This window comes from Erpetoichthys calabaricus, chromosome 3, assembly GCF_900747795.2.
Source record: "Erpetoichthys calabaricus chromosome 3, fErpCal1.3, whole genome shotgun sequence".
Taxonomy (NCBI): domain Eukaryota; kingdom Metazoa; phylum Chordata; class Cladistia; order Polypteriformes; family Polypteridae; genus Erpetoichthys; species Erpetoichthys calabaricus.
This window is the reverse complement of record NC_041396.2, coordinates 96,643,225-96,662,137: the sequence shown is the minus strand read 5'-3', so window position 1 is coordinate 96,662,137 and position 18,913 is coordinate 96,643,225.

The following is an 18,913-nucleotide window of genomic DNA, read 5'->3' as shown; positions in this document are numbered from 1 at the left end:
TCACTCACTTTGGGGGAAAAAAACAAAAACATGCCTTGGGAGTTTACACATTCACTGTCTTGTGTAACGTACAGTGCATCAGGAAAGTATTCACAGCGCATCACTTTTTCCACATTTTGTTATGTTAGAGCCTTATTCCAAAATTGATTAAATTCATTTTTTCCCTCAGAATTCTACACACAACACCCCATAATGACAATGTGAAAAAAGTTTACTTGAGATTTTTGCAAATTTATTAAAAATAAAAAAATTGAGAAAGCACTTGTACATAAGTATTCACAGCCTTTGCCGTGAAGCTCAAAATTGAGCTCAGGTGCATCCTGTTTCCCCTGATCATCCTTGAGATGTTTCTGCAGCTTAATTGGAGTCCACCTGTGGTAAATTCAGTTGATTGGACATGATTTGGAAAGGCACACACCTGTCTATAAAAGGTCCCACAGTTGACAGCTCATGTCAGAGCACAAACCAGGCATGGAGTCAAAGGAATTGTCTGTAGACCTCCGAGACAGGATTGTCTCGAGGCACAAATCTGAGTCTAAACATTTCTGCTGCTTTGACGGTCCCAATGAGCACAGTGGCCTCCATCATCCGTAAGTGGAAGAAGTTTGAAACCACCAGGACTCTTCCTAGAGCTGGCCGGCCATCTAAACTGAGCAATCGGGGGAGAAGGGCCTTAGTCAGGGAGGTGACCAAGAACCCGATGGTCACTCTGTCAGAGCCCCAGAGGTCCTCTGTGGAGAGAGGAGAACCTTCCAGAAGGACAACCATCTCTGCAGCAGTCCACCAATCAGACCTGTATGGTAGAGTGGCCAGACGGAAGCCACTCCTTAGTAAAAGGCACATGACAGCCTGCCTGGAGTTTGCCAAAAGGCACCTGAAGGACTCTCAGACCATGAGAGAGAAAATTCTCTGGTCTGATGAGACAAAGATTGAACTCTTTGGTGTGAATGCCAGGCGTCACGTTTTGAGGAAACCAGGCACCGCTCATCACCAGGCCAATACCATCCCTACAGTGAAGCATGGTGGTGGCAGCATCATACCGCTCATCACCAGGCCAATACCATCCCTACAGTGAAGCATGGTGGTGGCAGCATCATTCTGTGGGGATGTTTTTCAGCGGCAGGGACTGGGAGACTAGTCAGGATAAAGGGAAAGATGACTGCAGCAATGTACAGAGACATCCTGGATAAAAACCTGCTCCAGAGCGCTCTTGACCTCAGACTGGGGCGACGGTTCATCTTTCAGCAGGACGACAACCCTAAGCACACAGCCAAGATATCAAAGGAGTGGCTTCAGGACAATTCTGTGAATGTCCTTGAGGGGCCCAGCCAGAGCCCAGACTCGAATCCGATTGAACATCTCTGGAGAGATCTTAAAATGGCTGTGCACCGACGCTTCCCATCCAACCTGATGGAGATTGAGAGGTACTGCAAAGAGGAATGAGCGAAACTGGCCAAGGATAGGTGTGCCAAGCTTGTTGCATCATATTCATAAAGACTTGAGGCTGTAATTGCTGCCAAAGGTGCATCGACAAAGTATTGAGCAAAGGCTGTGAATACTTATGTAAATGTGATTTCTCAGTTTTTTTATTTTTAATAAATTTGCAAAAACCTCAAGTAAACTTTTTTCACGTTGTCATTATGGGGTGTTGTGTGTAGAATTCTGAGGGAAAAATGAATTTAATCCATTTTGGAATAAGGCTGTAACATAACAAAATGTGGAAAAAGTGATGCGCTGTGAATACTTTCCGGATGCACTGTAACAGGATAGACTATGACGTGCGCAAACCGAGCAATAGGCGTGCACAGTCAGTGTGTAGCTGTCTAAAATTGAGTGAGCAATCAGCACCAGGAGATAAAACACCGTTGCAATCTACATCAAAAAAACCAAAAAAGACTGATACTGTACAAAAGATAACAACCTACAGAATGTATCAGAAATAAGAGTATGAAGGATATGAAAAGGTTCAGGAGTCCACGACAAGTCTAAATCATCCAAGGTATAAGAAAAACACTGTCTCCAAACTTTAGCAGAATCATTCTGCAAAAAGGTGCCGTACGACAAGAAAAGCAACAAATGTCATGACATGGCTGTGAGAAGACCTCATGGTTTGCATGATAACAGACAGCGGGGCTAATGTTGGCAGTGCACTACGCACTATCAACTGGAAGAGGCTTCCTTGTTTTGGACATTGGCTTCATATTGCAATTAATTAGTAATTTGGGTTCCTCCATAAAATTCAATATAAGTGAAACTACTAGTACACAGCCCTGTCAGTGTCAGGCAAATTATTAATCCACGTGAACAAATTACATAATTTGTTCAGATGGATTATTTTTATTTCCTTAAGAAGCGTATGCCTATCAGGCACGTTTATTTTGCAAGCTGCCTTGGTTGGGGGTCCTTGATTCCAAAGCACATTTTTTCTTTCATTATTTAAAATGCTCACAGAGATCCCCCACCTCCTCATCCCGACCATCCTGCCCCAGTGGCTGCGGAAGCTGGAGCAGGTTATGACACAAGGAAATGAGCAAAAGAGGAAAAGCAAGTCTTGGCAGCTTTTTTAAAAAAAAAAAAACAGGAATTCAGAGAAGGTGAGTCTCTGCACACTGCCACTGAAAAAGAGTTCAAGAGTTACTTGATGATACCTGAGGTGGACAGTGATGTATATCCACTTGAGTGGTAGGAAACACAAGAAATACATTACCCCAAATTTCGGAAACTTGCAAAAAAAAAAAAAGTCTGAGAGGGCTTTCAGCTCTGGAGAAAATGTAACGTGACCGAGCTGCTCTGAAATCAGAGGCTGTGGACAGACTGGTGTTTCTGCCACACAACTCAAAGTTTCCTTAGTAGAATTTTACAATTGTTTTATTTTTTCAGATATCTTTGTGCAGTATTGCACATAACTTGAAGTTAGTAATTTATTTAAAAATATATTTTTTTTCCTGTGCAATATTTGAAAGAACAATTGCACAATTTACCTTACAGCAGAGCCGTTTGCTTATCCAGGCTGTAATGTTCATACTGTGCAGTTCAATTATGATTAGTATTTTATTCCCTTTGGATTCATGGCTTGTTTACATTAAGGGTAAATATCTGTTTAAAATGCTCTCATAATAGTTTTTTGTGTAAATCTTTTTAAATGGTTTACTCATACTTGCTGTTTTTGATCTCAGTAATACTTTTGACTGGTGATTACAATTTTTTGTGTTTTTACTTCCGTTTTAAGTAAATAAATAAGACCCATTTTCCTTAACTTGTTTCCATTAATCTCATTAGTAAGTTTCATTTAATATCCTATTAATAAGACCAAGCTAGACATCAGTAAGACTTTTACAAGTACATTTTTAAAGGATGCAAAAAATATTGTCTAATTATTATCATCATCAAAATCCCATAAAATACTGAGATATAATTTTTTGCCAATATCACAAACCCCTATGAGTTACCTATAGTATGTTATCAGATGTGTGTGGTTTGCAAACATTGAATAATTTAAACTATTTCATGGAAACAAGTTATCCTCTATTCAAAAATGTTTTATATTGTAATGATTAGAGCATGTTCTATACTGACCGCATAAAGGTTAACAAGATTTGTGTTGGAGACATTTGACAAGACTCCATGTGTCTGCGTGGGTTTCCTCCAGGTGCTCCAGTTTCCTCCCACAGTCCGAAGATGTGCATGTTAGGTGCATTGGCTATCCTAAATTGTCCCTAGCGTGTGCTTGGTGTGTGGGTGTGTCCTGCAGTGGGCTGGCGCCCTGCCCGGGATTTGTTCCTGCCTTGTGCCCTGTGCTGGCTGGGATTGGCTCCAGCAGACCCCCGTGACCCTGTAGTTAGGATATAGCGGGTTGGAAAATGACTGACTGACTGACATTTGAAAAGAAATGGTATGCTCAAGTGTGAAAAATACAAAGAGCAAACCAGTGTTAGACGCTACACAACCTCTATTTGGAAAGGTTGTCAAATTAGAGTGAAGTCGGTGGATCTCTTCGCATTGATGATGTCAAATTACATGGCTAAGAATTGCAGGGGTGACAAATTATGTGACTCCATGCAGTATTCAGCAAAGTTTCAAAATTTAAACTATTCATGAGCTCCCTGCATGCTGCTGACACCCAGTTAACATGTTACCTGACAGGGCTGGCATCTCTACAAAACTATCCAGGTATGGCAGTTTCAGACACAATCTCAACCCTTTTAGTTTCCAATTTTAATTTTGTCTTGATACGACAAACACAAGATGTCAGATAACACCAACATTCCTTTGTACGTTGTGGTTGTGTTGTATGCATCGTTGTTCTGGGTGTGTGCTAGTTGTCAGCTCTTATATACATGAGAGTTTAGCCCTACAACTTAAGCCCAAGTCAAACTGATTTTTTTGGAGGGGAGTCACAGGCTGGTTTGACTGAGCCGCTGGGAATGTCAAAGTACACAACTAGGGGTTGCAGGAGCCCACCACAACTGCTTGCGACTTGCTAGGATTATGCAAATAAAAATTGATGTAAAAGTCGTGTAGTCTGATGGGGGCTTTAATACTGTAATTTCTGCGACAGGTGCATAAGCCTTTTTTTTTTTTTTGTGTAAATGAACTCATTACAATGGTCATATTTATTTTTTTATATGTGCTTTCAGTGACTGTTTTGCAGAGAAACCAATAAGGAGGTTAGAAGGGTTTTGGAAGCCACAAAAACAAAACAAACTGACACATTTTTATACGGTATATGAATCTCTCCAAATGTCTTGGGCACATACTGTAAAAAAAAATTTTATAATGCGAATATACCTTAAAAAAGGCAATGAAATGATTCAAAATTATTGAAAAAAATACCGCAAAGAGCAGTGAAGGCTAATAAACTAAAGTCAATATTTGGTGTGACCAAACTTTGCTTTTAAACATGTAGTGAGAAGTCAAGCAAAGTGACACCTTTTATTGACTAACTAAAAAGATTATAATATGCAAGCTTTCGACGCCCCTTCTTCAGGCAAAATGTCATTTTGCTTGACTTCTCACTACATTCATAATGGCTAACAGGGTACAACAACCTTTAAAGATGTATTAATTCTCTAAGGTCCGCCATTGTGCAGTTTTATCAGAAGATTGGCTGGTTGTCTGTTCCAGGCATCTTGTACTTGTCACAGTTCTTCTGCAGACTGTAGCTCTCTGGTTTGCTTCTGTCAATCCAAGTAATCCCAGACAGCCTTAATGGTGCTGAGTTGAGGGCTCTGTGGAGGTCATGCTGCCTGTTGCAGAACTCCTTCAGATTCTTTTTGCTGAGGATGGTTCTTTTATGACATTGGTAGTGTGTTAGCAGTCATAGTCCACAATGAAGTTGGGACTAATTAAAAGCACCTCCCAGATAGTTTTGTGTGATGGATGAGATTCTTCCTGGATTTTTCAGCAATGAGGATTCCAGTCACACCAGATCACCAATTACATGTGCAGAAATCGAGTCACAAACCAACAAGAAACCTCTATCGTGCTTCAGACGTGCTGGAGACACTCATCTATGTAGTGTTCTCCAGCTTTCTGACGAACAAACTCCCCCCTGTTTGATGTTTGTGTATGTAGGTGAGCTTTTTGTCCACTTAGGAACCATGGCAGCATTCCTTCCACAAAGACCGCTTCTGACAAGATTTCTTCAGACTGTTGTAGAGTGTGCTTGAGTTGCAGCGGTTTCTTTAAGTTCAGAGCTGATAGTAGCACTGAACTTCTGATTTTGAAGGGACACCAGTCTCTTTTGTCCACTGCACTTAGTTTCCATGGTTGCCACAACTATGTTTCTAGTCCTCAACCTTGCCCACTTCCTTGTGCTTCTTTAGAAGAGCCTGGACAGCACATCTCAATATCTTGTCTGCTTGGAAGAGACCTTACTAATGCAGGATGACCACCTTGTATATTGTTGCTATGCTCCTATTTCCAAGTTTTGGGAATTGACAATTTGAAGGTTCAACTGTCACATCTGCCACACTCTCACCAAATGTGGTTGTTCTTTAACCAGTTTGATTTCTTCTGCACCAGTTCTGCATTATATCATTGAGTAATAGGTCTCAGTTTGTTATCATTTCTTCATCGTGCACTGCACTAGCGATCCACAACGTCATCACCTTTTTATCTGATGAGTGCTTTTTGATTTAATGTGTTACTTTCTTTAATGAAATACCGAAGATTGTCTAACTATACATCTTTTGAAAAATTATTATTTGACATTTGTTCTTCTCTGCTGACACTCTAATGCAGAAGACAACAAATATTTATGATAAAATGTATGCAAAAAAGTGTGGATTACCTAAGATGTCTGCATAGTACTGTATATAAATACAAACAGGTATAAGTTAATGGGGCCGTATTTACAGACTGTACCTGCGTCGTCTCAACACTGTAAAGCTCATTAACTCCTAATTAATTAATTAAAGGTAAAGACATTTGATTAAGAGAGAATTAAGTAGTCCCTAGACTCTACTATACACAACTACAGTAGCAGGAGAACATTGTACAATCCCGCACATCATGAGCTTACATAAGTAAGCAGCTAAATGGAAGTGGAGTAACACATCACTTCACAGCTACATATGTGCACATAACATGATGTCTTCTTCATTTAAACACAATCTTTTTGAGAAAGGTGATACAATTTATTATTTATTATTTGCTCAAAATTATCCTTTTCTCAAATTTCAATTTGGATTCAAATAAATAAGCTTTTATTAATTTCAAGAGGAAATTTAGATGCATACAGAAGCAGAAACAAAAAAAAACATTGGTATGTATTCACAGGACAGATAATACAGTCAATCAATCGATAAATAAATACTGTAAATGTAAATTTATTCTAAGTTCAAAATGAACTTAGAGTATGTCGGGAGGAAGCATTGAATTGCTTGATAGCAGTGGGCACAAAAGACCCCCAGAGGTGCTTTTTCACAAATCATATTAGAATGAACCGGTGGCTAAAGGTGCTCCAATAAGACGCCTCCTGGAGGTGATGGACGGGATTTTTCATGATGGTGTTCACTTTTGCCACCATCCTCTTTTCCACAACAGCTTTCAGTGTGTTGGTTTGCCCTGCGATGGGGCCGAAGGTCTTGATAAGTTTGTTCAGGCATTGCACATCTTTTGAGCAAAACTTGCTTCCCCAGGAGACCACAGAATAGAACAACACACTGGCTACTGTGGACCGATAGAACATTTCCAGCAGATTGCTGCATTCATCAGAAAACCTGAGTCTCTTTAGGAAGTACAGTCGGTTTTGGCCCTTCTTGTACAGCACCACTGTGTTGTCAGGCCAATCCAGTAAGCTGTTCATGTAAACCCCCAGGTACATGTAGCTCTGGGCCACTTCCATGTCCTCCCCTTAAATGGTGACTGGCCTTAGGAGCTCTTTGGCACCACCAACTCTTTTGTCTTGTTGATGTTGAGTTGCAGGTAATTTCAAAAAATGAAAGCGCAAACAAAAAAATTAAAAAGCAAAACAACAATGAAAATGCAAACTAAAAGTTGAAAACAACAAAAACATTAAAATGCAAACTAAAAAATCAAAACAGAAATGACGTCACCAGAAAAAGAGGTAGTGGGAGGATTCTTCGTGAGAAACTACAAAAATCCCAGAAAGGCATTTAATTAAATTTGACTGGTCTTCTAAAAACATTTTGCTTGCACTTTAAGAAAGAGCCAGCCAATCATGGATTACTTTGAAAAGCATATGCAAATGAGGTGTTGCTTTCAGTGAATATTTAAGACCCATTGCTTTCTGTTTTCTTCTTTTTTTTCTTTGGACCACTTTTGCTGGCTTTTCAGCCTACTTACTGTTTTCTTGACCAATGAGTGCCACCAACCTGGAAAACTCCTGTTCGCAAGAAGCGATTTTCTACCAGTTACCATACCCCGCCCACCCCCACCCCCCGCTGTATTCCGTCTACATTTAACTCACATTGCATCTTGGTGATTACTGGGTTGTGATTATGTATGAGGCCTTATTCCTGTCAGTTTGTTATCTGATGGACTTCCTTGTCTGAGGTTGTCTGCTCAATATTAAGTAGTTGTTTGGAAATGCTGGTCCTGCTATGTTGGATTTGCTTCACTGGGCCATGGACTGATCCTGGTATTGGAGAGCTTCCAGGAGAGGTTCAAAATAAAGATGTCCACACTCTCCATTAAATAAGGAAAAGGTAGCTAGCGAGGTAGGCACATAGGAAAATCAATGCCAGTGCTGGCCATTTACAGAACACTTTAGATGACTCCTACACTTGACCAATCATATGACTCTTTAAGAAAGACCCTGCCAATCACAGATCACTTTGATTAGCTTATGCAAATGAGGTGTTCCTTTAGTGAATATTTAAGACCCATTTCTTTCTCTTCTGTTTCTTTTTTTTTTCTTCTTTCAACCACTTGTGCTGGCTTTCCAGCTGACTTGCTGTTTTCTTCAACAGTGAGTGCCACCAACATGGAAAACACCCATTTGTGAGATGCAATCTGGGTTGAAATTTTGTATGCAGTCTTATTCCTGTCAGTTTAATATCTGATGGACTTCCTCGTCTGAGGTTGTCTACTTAATATTAACCCCATGTGTAGGAATGCTGGTCCTGCTATGTGGGGTTTGCTCCACTGGGCCAAGGCCTGAACCTGGTATTGCAGAGCTTCCTGGAGTGGTTCTAAATAAAGATGTCCAAATTCTCCATTAAGTACGTAAAAGGCAGCTAGTGAGGTAGCCAGATAGGTAAATCATTGCCAGTGCTGGCCAGTTACAAACCACTTTAGATGACTCCCACCACCGACCAATTACTGTAAATAACTCTTACCTTTTTCTGGGCTGATGTTGGCTTTCATCAAAATTCATGGGTAGAGGATGATAATGGGCTGTAAACTGCGACAAAACTCTTTGGTTGAAGGAAAGTTTTGTAGCTTTGTTGATTTGACCTCAATTCCCTGCGTGTGCATGAGTAGTGAAGAGCAAACCGCCTCTAAAATGGCATTGACATCTGGCAAGACTAAAGCAAATGTGCAAAGCAAAATACTCCATGGATGTTTTATGTATTATTGCTGAATCAGACTCTGACTTTTCAGACTCTGAGTTTGATGTAAGTGATCTGGAGATGGATATCGAAAACGAAAGTGAGATACCAGCATCAGCCTATCGGTCCCCAGTTGATCGTGGTGCTGAACATGTTCATGTAGATGTTACGCCTACAGCAGCATTCGCCAAGAAGGACCACCACTTATGATGACAAGAGGTACAAACCATATTTCATCACACTGCGACTGCCATCATCGTGCACCTACTGTGCGAAGACAAAGAGGTAGATGGCCCACTGCTGCCAGGGATGCTGAACAGGTGCCAACAGCAGTTTTGATTTATGTGTGGAACCAGTGCATTGTGTGCTTTTCAGAAAACTGAGTTTTTTGAAGAAATATTCAGCCCTCAAAGAGTTAAGTAGTTCCTTGTCAGTGGTGGCTGGTGAAAATACTTTGGGTAGGGGCACAGCTTTTGTGGGAATAAACTGAAGGAGCATTTATCTATTATATAGTTCCTTTCACATCTATCTATTATATAGAACTTTTCATATCAATCTGGTCATTCTACATGCTCTCATGGTCCTCATCTCAGTGTCAATGCCCATCTTGTCCTGTCCAGTACCAGACCCATAGGACAAATCCAGGCTAAAATGTAATATACCATTTCAACCATGCTGCTCAATCTGATGCCAGCTTTCCCGTTTCTATTTGCTTCAAAACTTCAGTCCCCTTATTCTTCCCATAACTTACCCTTTAGATATGGAAAGAAACAGATATACCTGCAACCCAAATTTTATATTACACCTGTTTCCAAATTGCCAAATCCTCTGTCAACGTGGCATTAACCCCCTGAGTGACTCAATTTTGAAATTCTATGCCAGTATGTTTAAGCCTGAGTCAGACTCAGGGTGACATTTAATAATTTGTTTTAAAGTGTTTAGCTTGAAAAACTCTCAGGACAGCATTCTGTTGACATTAATTGGATGAGATAACATCATACAGTAAAAAAATCAGTAAGATTTTTATGCTTCCTACCACTTTATGGTATCTCTATGGTAACTCATCAATATTCAAGAGTGGGGCGGAGCCTTCAACCAAAAATATAAAGGCAAACGAAAAGCCATTAAGCCAGTTTTCGAAGAAACTGAAAGTGAACAATTGATCAGTTCGAGTGATAATGATGACAATGTGAAAAGTTTATCAGATGTTGACACGGATAGTGAAACTGATCATTACAGCACTGTATGACAGAACTCCCATGATATGGTCGTGTAAACTTGTCAAGCTGCAGGGTGGTGCAGTAGCTGTCTGGTAAAATGGCAAAACGATTGGGATCAAGTTGAAAGCAGGACAAGAAAGATGTTTGCCTCATAAAAACTGTTCACAATGTAGCAGCTGTCAACGTCCATGTCAGAAGAAATGTGGAAGTCACCAAGCCTTGCACTGTGGCAGCCCACAATAACACAATGGGCACGTTGATCATGGCACTACTCTATCATGCGCAAGCCAACAGAAAAAATATTAGAAAAAAATCTTTTGATATCTGCTTAAATGATGCATATCTGCACCAGTGACTATTTCAAAATATATCACATGAAGCCTGTATACTAAAGCTGCATCAGTACAACAGTGGACACCAGGCATACCTTTCTTACTGTGATGATGTTGATGTTTTGATATATACATTTTTCTGTTACACATAACATTTTTTTGTTGAAAAACTAGGGCGCTTCGCTCGCCAACCCCCGTGTTTGGTTTTCCGGACACACTTTTAAGATTTTTTTTTCTTTGAATTGTTGCTATTTCATTAGTTTCACTTTTATTTCAGAACTTATGTAAAAACAACATTTGGAATCTTTCGAGTCCAAATATGCTGAATCTTTTAAATGAGGTCAGTGAGACATGTGTTGAATGACTTTGTCAGGTTAGAGATAATGAAAACTGGAATTTAAAAGACTCCAAAAAAACGTAGGCGTGAAACACATGCAGAGCAAGATACAGAATATGAAAGCAGCAAAAAAACGAAAGTGTCAAAAAAAAAGTAAACATCGCATTAGCGCAAAAAAAAGAGAAATTATTACTCAGAGAAATAACTAAAAAGCGAAAAGAGATCAAATATATGGACATTGGTGATATGTCAGATGTATGTAAATATTGTAAGGCTTTGAAGTTTAAGTCAAAGAATTTCAAAAACGTGTTTTACCTCACATGCATTTATTGGTTACGTTGCAAAAAAAATGTATTAACTGATGATGATGTAGATCGCTTTGTCTGTGCTGAAATTCCAAACAGAGAAACCTATCCTGAATTATCTCTAACCTGCTCTGCATGTGTTTGACCCTTTTGTTTTGTAACCTCTTTATGACGTTTTAGTTTGTTTTCTACTCTGTCTTTTATCTCTGTCCTCGCTTTGTCCTGCTTTTTTTTCAATGACACCTGGTCCGTGGTGATTATTTTCCCTTTTTCGAGTATTAATTTCCGTTTGTTTGCTCTACTGCGATCTTTACTTTCTTTTTTTATACTTTCTAATTTTCCTACTTTCATATTCTTTAACATTCTCCACATTTGAATCGCGCATACATTTGTTTTTTTTTTTTGAGCCTTTCAAATTGCACTGCTTTCATAATCTGCTCTACATGTGTATAGCGCCAACATTTGTGAACGTCTTTATGAAGTTCTACTTTGTCTTTTAATTCTGAGCCCGATTGGACGTACTTTGTTTCAATTCCACTTGTTACGGGCTGATAATTACTTGCCTTTTTTTCAGAATTTGCACCTAGATTATTTTTTCTTTTTTCTTTCCAACGCTTTTGAGTCTCTTTTCTCCACGCTGCTTTCTTCTTCACTTATTCGTCGACGTTTCATTTATAACGTATTGTCCTTATACGCTTTATATGCGCTGAGACCCTGGATCTGTATGTGCTTAAATCCTTCACAAGACTGAATGTTTTGCTGCCCCGTTGTCTTATTTGATAGATTGTAAGTAGGACGTGTTTTACAAGAATCTCATGTTCTACATCATCGCGAGACGGTCCTGGGTCAATCTCTTGGCACAATGTCTCATGTTTACGGTCCTCACGAGACACACCATGGCAAGTCCCACGGGTCTTTTAAATGTCTTCCGAGAAGATCACGTATCGTAGCCTTGCTTTTGCTTTCCAGGATGGATTTTTTTTTTTATAATAGAGAGAAATGTTATTGAATGTTGTTTTGTTGTTGAAAAAATTAAAACATTTTTCAGTTATTTTTCCTTTGAATAGTGATAAAAGTGCTATATAAATGTAAAGAATTATTATTATTATTACTGTAATGCTAAGGAGACTACATCACTTGCTAGACTCATACACATCTACAATGTCCTTTCTAAAGGAATCTGAGAGCTGTTTCAATCTAGGCATGGTGGTAACACAAACATCAACAACAAAGAACAAACCAAACTATAAATCTGAGGTATAAATATGGCAGGTTCAGACAAGATCTTCTCTAATGGTGTTCTGACCATTTGCACCTGATCTGGTGCACCTGATTCTAATTTTAGGTCTTTGAGGGAGTGATAAATGTATTTACTTTTTCCATGGGCAAAATCTGCATGTGTTTATTTCAATTACATATTGACCTATAAAATACAAATATGGCATGATGTTTGTATATTACATCACTTTTATCTAAAGATATTGTTTAAATAAGGATCAAACATTGATATGTATGCATATGTTAAAAAAAGAAAAAGCATTTCAAGGGGTATACTTGCTTGTTCGCATGACTGTAACTGATTAAATTGTGGTGATGCAGCATGTAGAATTCCTGCTCAATACGATGCCCGTCTTTTGTTAGTTGGAAAAAGCTGGCAGTACTGTAAGGATTGTGTTTTTCAATTTCTCCAGTGACTTCAGTACCATCCAGCCATTACTGTTAAGGGGTAAACTCAGAGATATACAGGTGGATGAGCCTATAGTGTCTTGGCTAATGAACTATCTGTCAGGCAGACCACAGTTTGTTAGACTCAAGGACTGTGTTTCTGATACGGATGTGGGCAACACTGGAGCACCACAAGCAATAGTCCTATCTTATTTTCTCTCCAATTTGTGCACCTCAGACTATAAATTTAACACCGTGTCATGTCACTTGCAGAAGTTCTCAGATGATTCTGCACTTATGAGGTATATTGATAAGGGAATGAGACAGAGCATAGGAGTCAGGTGGAAAGTTGTGTCTTGGTGCAGAAAGAATTGTCTGCATTTTAACATCAATTAAACCAAGGAACTGGTTATTGACTTTTGCCACACAAAAGAGCCTCTATGTCCGGTCACTATTCAAGGAGTGGATGTAGAGGTGGTCCACATCAATGACTGGTTGGACTGGTCCTCATAACACAAAGGAGCTATATAAGAAAGGGCAAAGCAAGCTCTTTTTTATTAGCAGACTGTATTTCATTAATGTGGGTTATGATATCTTTCACATCTCCTACAATTTTGTGATGGCCTGTATACTTTTCTACACTGTGGTGTGCTGGGTTAGTAACATCACTTCAATAGAGGCCCATCAAATGAAATCAACAAGCTAATTAAAAGGGCAAGCTGAGTTATAGGACACATTGTAGACCTCCATGGAGGTCATAGTGAAAGAAAAAATGAAAACAAAACTGAGTGTCATTATGAGTAATGTTGCATACCCCCTCTCTGACACACTAACACTGAGGACTTTAAGCTTCTGTAAAAAGGCAAATTTCCCCCTGGGGACAAATAAGGATCTATCTATCTATCTATCTATCTATCTATCTATCTATCTATCTATCTATCTATCTATCTATCTATCTATCTATCTATCTATCTATCTATCTATCTATCTATCTATCTATCTATCTATCTATCTATCTATCTATCTATCTATCAGATAGATAAATGTTCTTGCAGCCAGAACAGTACAGGAGGTGTTAAAACAAAATGGTTAGTTGCTACTACACATTGTAGCTGTTGCATCTCAGCTTAGAGTCACATTATGACCCACCCAGTCACTATAGATAAGAGTTTTTGGCTTCCCATTTTAGTTCTAATATATTAGAGAAGTTTCTATTGTAAATAACTGCATTGAATTTATTACAGATTTTTCAAGTTTTCAAAAGCAGGGAAAAAAAGATACTCTAATTTTACTTGTGTTATTACAAGCTTGTAAAGTATGTATTTTTGTATGAAGTCTTGACTTTAAATTTGTAAACAATTTCTCTTTACATAATGCTGGCATTACCTGCAATAAAGTGGTCTCACATGGCACCTGCGCTCAATGCATAGCACATCTGTAATTACTGTTAAACATTCAATGAATTATTTAGGCATATATATTAAGCTTAGGCATATACATTATTTAAGCTTGCTGCATACATCAAATGACCAGAGTCTTTAGAACATACTATACAGTCTGCTCTGGCACTTCTTGCCCTGCACCACTGTATGGTCAGACCAGTCCAGTTTGTTGTTTATGTGACTCCTCAGGTACTTGTAGCTTTGCATCACTTTCATGTCCTCTTCCTGATGGTGACATGCCTGAGGTCCACTACCAGCTCTTTTGTCTTGCTGATGTTGAGGTGCAGGTGGTTCTCCCTGCACCACAAGATGAAGTCCTCCATAACCTTACATTCCTGTACAACAATTATTCTCCACTATTAATAAAGCCTTTGATGGAAGAGTCATCTATATATATAAAGGAGAGTTGGGATCCGAAAGACTGTGTTTGTGTGTTTGTGGAGGGATGGAGAGTTAAGGCGGGTGTTGGAGTCACGTGATCATCTCCCCTCCCATTCACCTCATTTCATTCACTTCATTTTGCTCCGAGCTGAGCTCCGCAGCTGGCGTGATCTTGCCGTTCTTTTCCCTTAGTGTTTAGTCCTTTATCCTTTACTGATTTACTGTTTAGTAGACGCGCTACTTACTGAATAGTGTTTTTTCCTTTAGTGTTTCTACTTAGTGTTTCTTAGTGTTTAGTAGACGCGGTGTGCGAAAGGAGAGTTGGGATCCGAGAGACTGTGTTTGTGGAGGGATGGAGAGTTAAGTGGGGGTGGGGGAGTCACGTGATCATCTCCCCTCCTATTCACCTCATTTCATTCACTTCATTTCGCTCCGAGCTGAGCTGAACTCTGCTGAGTTCCGCAGCTGACGCGGTCTTGCCGTTCTTGATTTGCTTTTCACATGGCCAACTATATGTTGCATGCTCAAGAGTAAGCTCAGCGCACAGCTTGGTCATATTACAACGGGAGGGGCGAACTGACAACATGGTATACAAAGAGATCCTTAACAAATAATTATTGGTATATTTTCCCTCAGTTTATTATTTAAAATTTTAAAGCCGAACTTCGCCGCTGCGAAGCGCGTGTATTTTGCTAGTCTGAAAATATATGTAGATGACAAGCATTGGTATTGTATTGGAAGTCTGCTGTTTAAAGGGTAAACAGCAGGGTAGACAGGACAGTTCCCTGAGGTGCTCCAGTATTACACCCCACCATTTCTGACACACATTCCCTGAGCCTCACAACCCTCTGTCTGTTAATATTCCAGGAGATTGTGGGGGCATCAAGATGCATAGCCTTAAATTTTCCCCAGTCGATGAGGCAGAATGGTGTTAACAGCACTGAAATAAAACAAAAAACATTATCCTGACTGTGGTGCTGGGTCTGTCCAAGTGGGAGTAGAATCTGTGGAGCACCTATCTGTGTCTGATAGGCAAACTGCAGAGGATCCAGACGTTCTGAAACCATGGGTCAGAACTGTACCAGGACCAGCTTCTCAAAGATCATTATGACGTATGAAGTACATTCAACTGGTTAGAATGCCTTGGGATTACTGGAATGCCCTTTCTTTGGCATTGGGACTACACAAGATGTTTTCTACAGCTGGGGAACCTTCTACAAACTCAGGTAAAGTGAGAACAGGTGGCGAAGGACCCCACAGAGCTGGTTCACACATGTTTTCAGCAGCCTGTGGCTGATTCGTTCTGGCCCTGCTGACTTGTTCATGCAGTGTTTTCCCAGCTCTCTCCTCACTTGATCATCAGAGACAGATAGTCCAGGAAGTAGAAGGGGACAGAGACCACAGGTATGATGTCATTGTAGGGGAAGGTCACACAGGGCACAGATGGCAGTTGGGATTCTGGAACCTGCTCAACTTGCACAGTGAAGCTAGCAGTGTTGGGGAAAGTCTATACTGACATGAATGAATCAAACCTGTTGAAGAAATGGTTCAGTTCATTTGCTTTGCTCTTATTCCCTTAATCTGCATGTTTTACAGCCTGCTTTGAACTAGTGTGGTACTGAGGTGTCACTCATTGCACTCGGATCCAAATCCAGGTGGTTTGTCATGTGGTGGGTGCAGCAAAGCACTATCAGTGCATTCTCCCAACCCTGTAGCCAGTGATAATCCTCATCCCAGTCCACATTTCCTTCACACTGTTCTTCTGCAACGTGTATTCAAGCTTGTCTCTGTATTAGGCTTCCCCCTCACTGAGCTGTTTCCTTAGTTCTGACTGCACTTGACAGGTTCTCTTACCATTGGTGTTAAACCAAGAAATGTAATTGTTCACCACAAGCCATACTGTACTTACTCCTTATTGGCACTCCTCCAGAGTTAGTTCCCTCCTCTTGCCCAGTGCTGACAGGTAACGGATCCCCATGACCTTTAGTTATGTAAGTAAGTTAAACAATGGATTGATCTACAGTGGATTCTGTATGTATTCAGCCACCTTCACTTTCTGAACTTTACCAGTAACCGCGCAATTCTTGAAAGAATCGCAAATCCAAGAATGGCAATCACTTTCTGTTCCCTCCGATATTTGGAGGGATGCAATATCATGGAGGGTGGGTGCGTCCTGGGACATTTTTCATTAAATTAAATAAACATATTTGTACTAAAGCTGTTTCTTTTGGAGCTGTGATGCATCTGGTTCTGGTGTTTCAGAAGCGTGTTGTAGGCGCCTTCGTTTATTGTTTTTATCCATGCAGTCTGTTTTTTGTGTTTCTATGGCTGTGTCGTCAGGTAGAAGTTGTTTGCTGACGACGGCAGATTCGCGTGCTGAAGTGACCATGGCGGCAGATCCAGGCATGGAGGGCTACATTACTAAACGAAGGTGGTATATGCGGTGGTGTGGGCGGTCACGTTCAGGCGGCTGTACAACCTGGCGTGCACGCTTTACCTCAGGTTTAGTTCACAGGTCGTAGCCATACGGGCTCGTTTTTGCATTTCTAATCGGTGAGCTGTTTCTTTTTGGAGCCGTGACTCCTTTGCCTGTGCTGTGTCAGAAGCGCGTTGTGGGCACCTTCGTTCAAGAAGCGCGTTGTAGGAGCCTCCGTGTATTGTCTTTATCCATGCAGTCTCGTCTTTGTTGTTCTGTAGTTGTATCGTTAGGTAGAAGTCGTTTACTGTTAGGAATCATAATCCAACTTGCTTTTAATACTGAATTACCGTTATGTGATTCAAATATGCCACACTAACTGCTGGCACAGTGGATTAGAGCAAGTTTAGTTTACAGGTTGTGTTGTTTGGGCGCCACGTACTGACTCTGGGAAGTACGGGCTCGGTTTTGTATTACTAATCGTTGAGCTCTTTCCATTTGGAACCGTGACTCCTTTGCCTCTGCTGTGTCAGAAGCGCGTTGTCGGCGCCTTCGTTTATTGTGTTTATCCATACGGGCTCATTTTGTAATTCCGTTAGTTGAGCTCTTTCTTTTTGGAGCCATGACTTCTTTGCATCTGGTGTTCCTGAAGCGCGTTGTAGGAGCCTCCGTGTATTGTCTTTATCCATGCGGTCTCGTCTTTGTTGTTCTGTAGTTGTATCGTTAGGTAGAAGTCGTTTACTGTTAGGAATCATAATCCAACTTACTTTTAATACTGAATTACCATTATGTGATTCAAATATGCCACACTAACTGCTGGCACAGTGGATTAGAGCAAGTTTAGTTTACAGGTTGTGTTGTTTGGGCGCCACCTACTGACTCTGGGAAGCCGCTGGGTTTGACTCTGGGGCACTGAGGCGCCGTGCGCATGCACTTCGGTGCGTCAGCCGTCCGTGCATAAATTAAACTGTTGTTTAGTAATATAGATTGTGTTGTAGATTTAATTTTAAATGGATAAATTTTCCATTTTTGTCTATCAATCTGCCCTTAATAACCCAAAATGATAAAGTGAAAATGTTTTCAGGAGGCATTTCAAATGTATTAAAAAATCAAAAACTAAAATTTCTCATTCATAATAGTATTTAGACCCTTTAATTTGGCACTCCAGATTGCATCAGGCGCATCCTATTTGCTTTAATTATCCTTGAGATGTATCTAGAACTTGACTGGAGTCTAGCTGTGACAAACTGAATCAAATGGACTTCATTTAGAAATGCACACTCCTATGAATAGAGGCCCTGCAATTCACACTGCATGTCAGGACAAAAAACAAGCCATAAAATCCAAAGAACTCCCTGTAGACCTCCACAATCAAATTGTGCTGAGGCATTGATCAAGTTGAAGTTAGAAAGCAGTTTAAACGACACTAAGAAAATGAAGAATAACTTCTCTGCTCTGATGAAACAAAAACTGAACTCTCTGTGCAGAACTTCAGGCACTATGTCTGGCAAAAACCAGGCACTATTCATCACCTGCCTTAAGGTGAAGCATGGTGGTTGCAGCATGCTATGGGGCTGCTTCTCAGTGACAGTGACAAGGAGACTGGTGAGAATTAAGGGGAGGATGAATGCAGACAAATGCAGAGGGGTCCTTTAGGAAAACCTACTCCAGAGTTCATGCTGCCTTAGACTGGGGTGATGTTTTACTTTTCAGCACACCAATGACCTGAAACATAGACCCACAACAACACTGAAGTGGCTTCTAGACAAGTCTCTGACTGTCCTTGACTGGCCCAGCT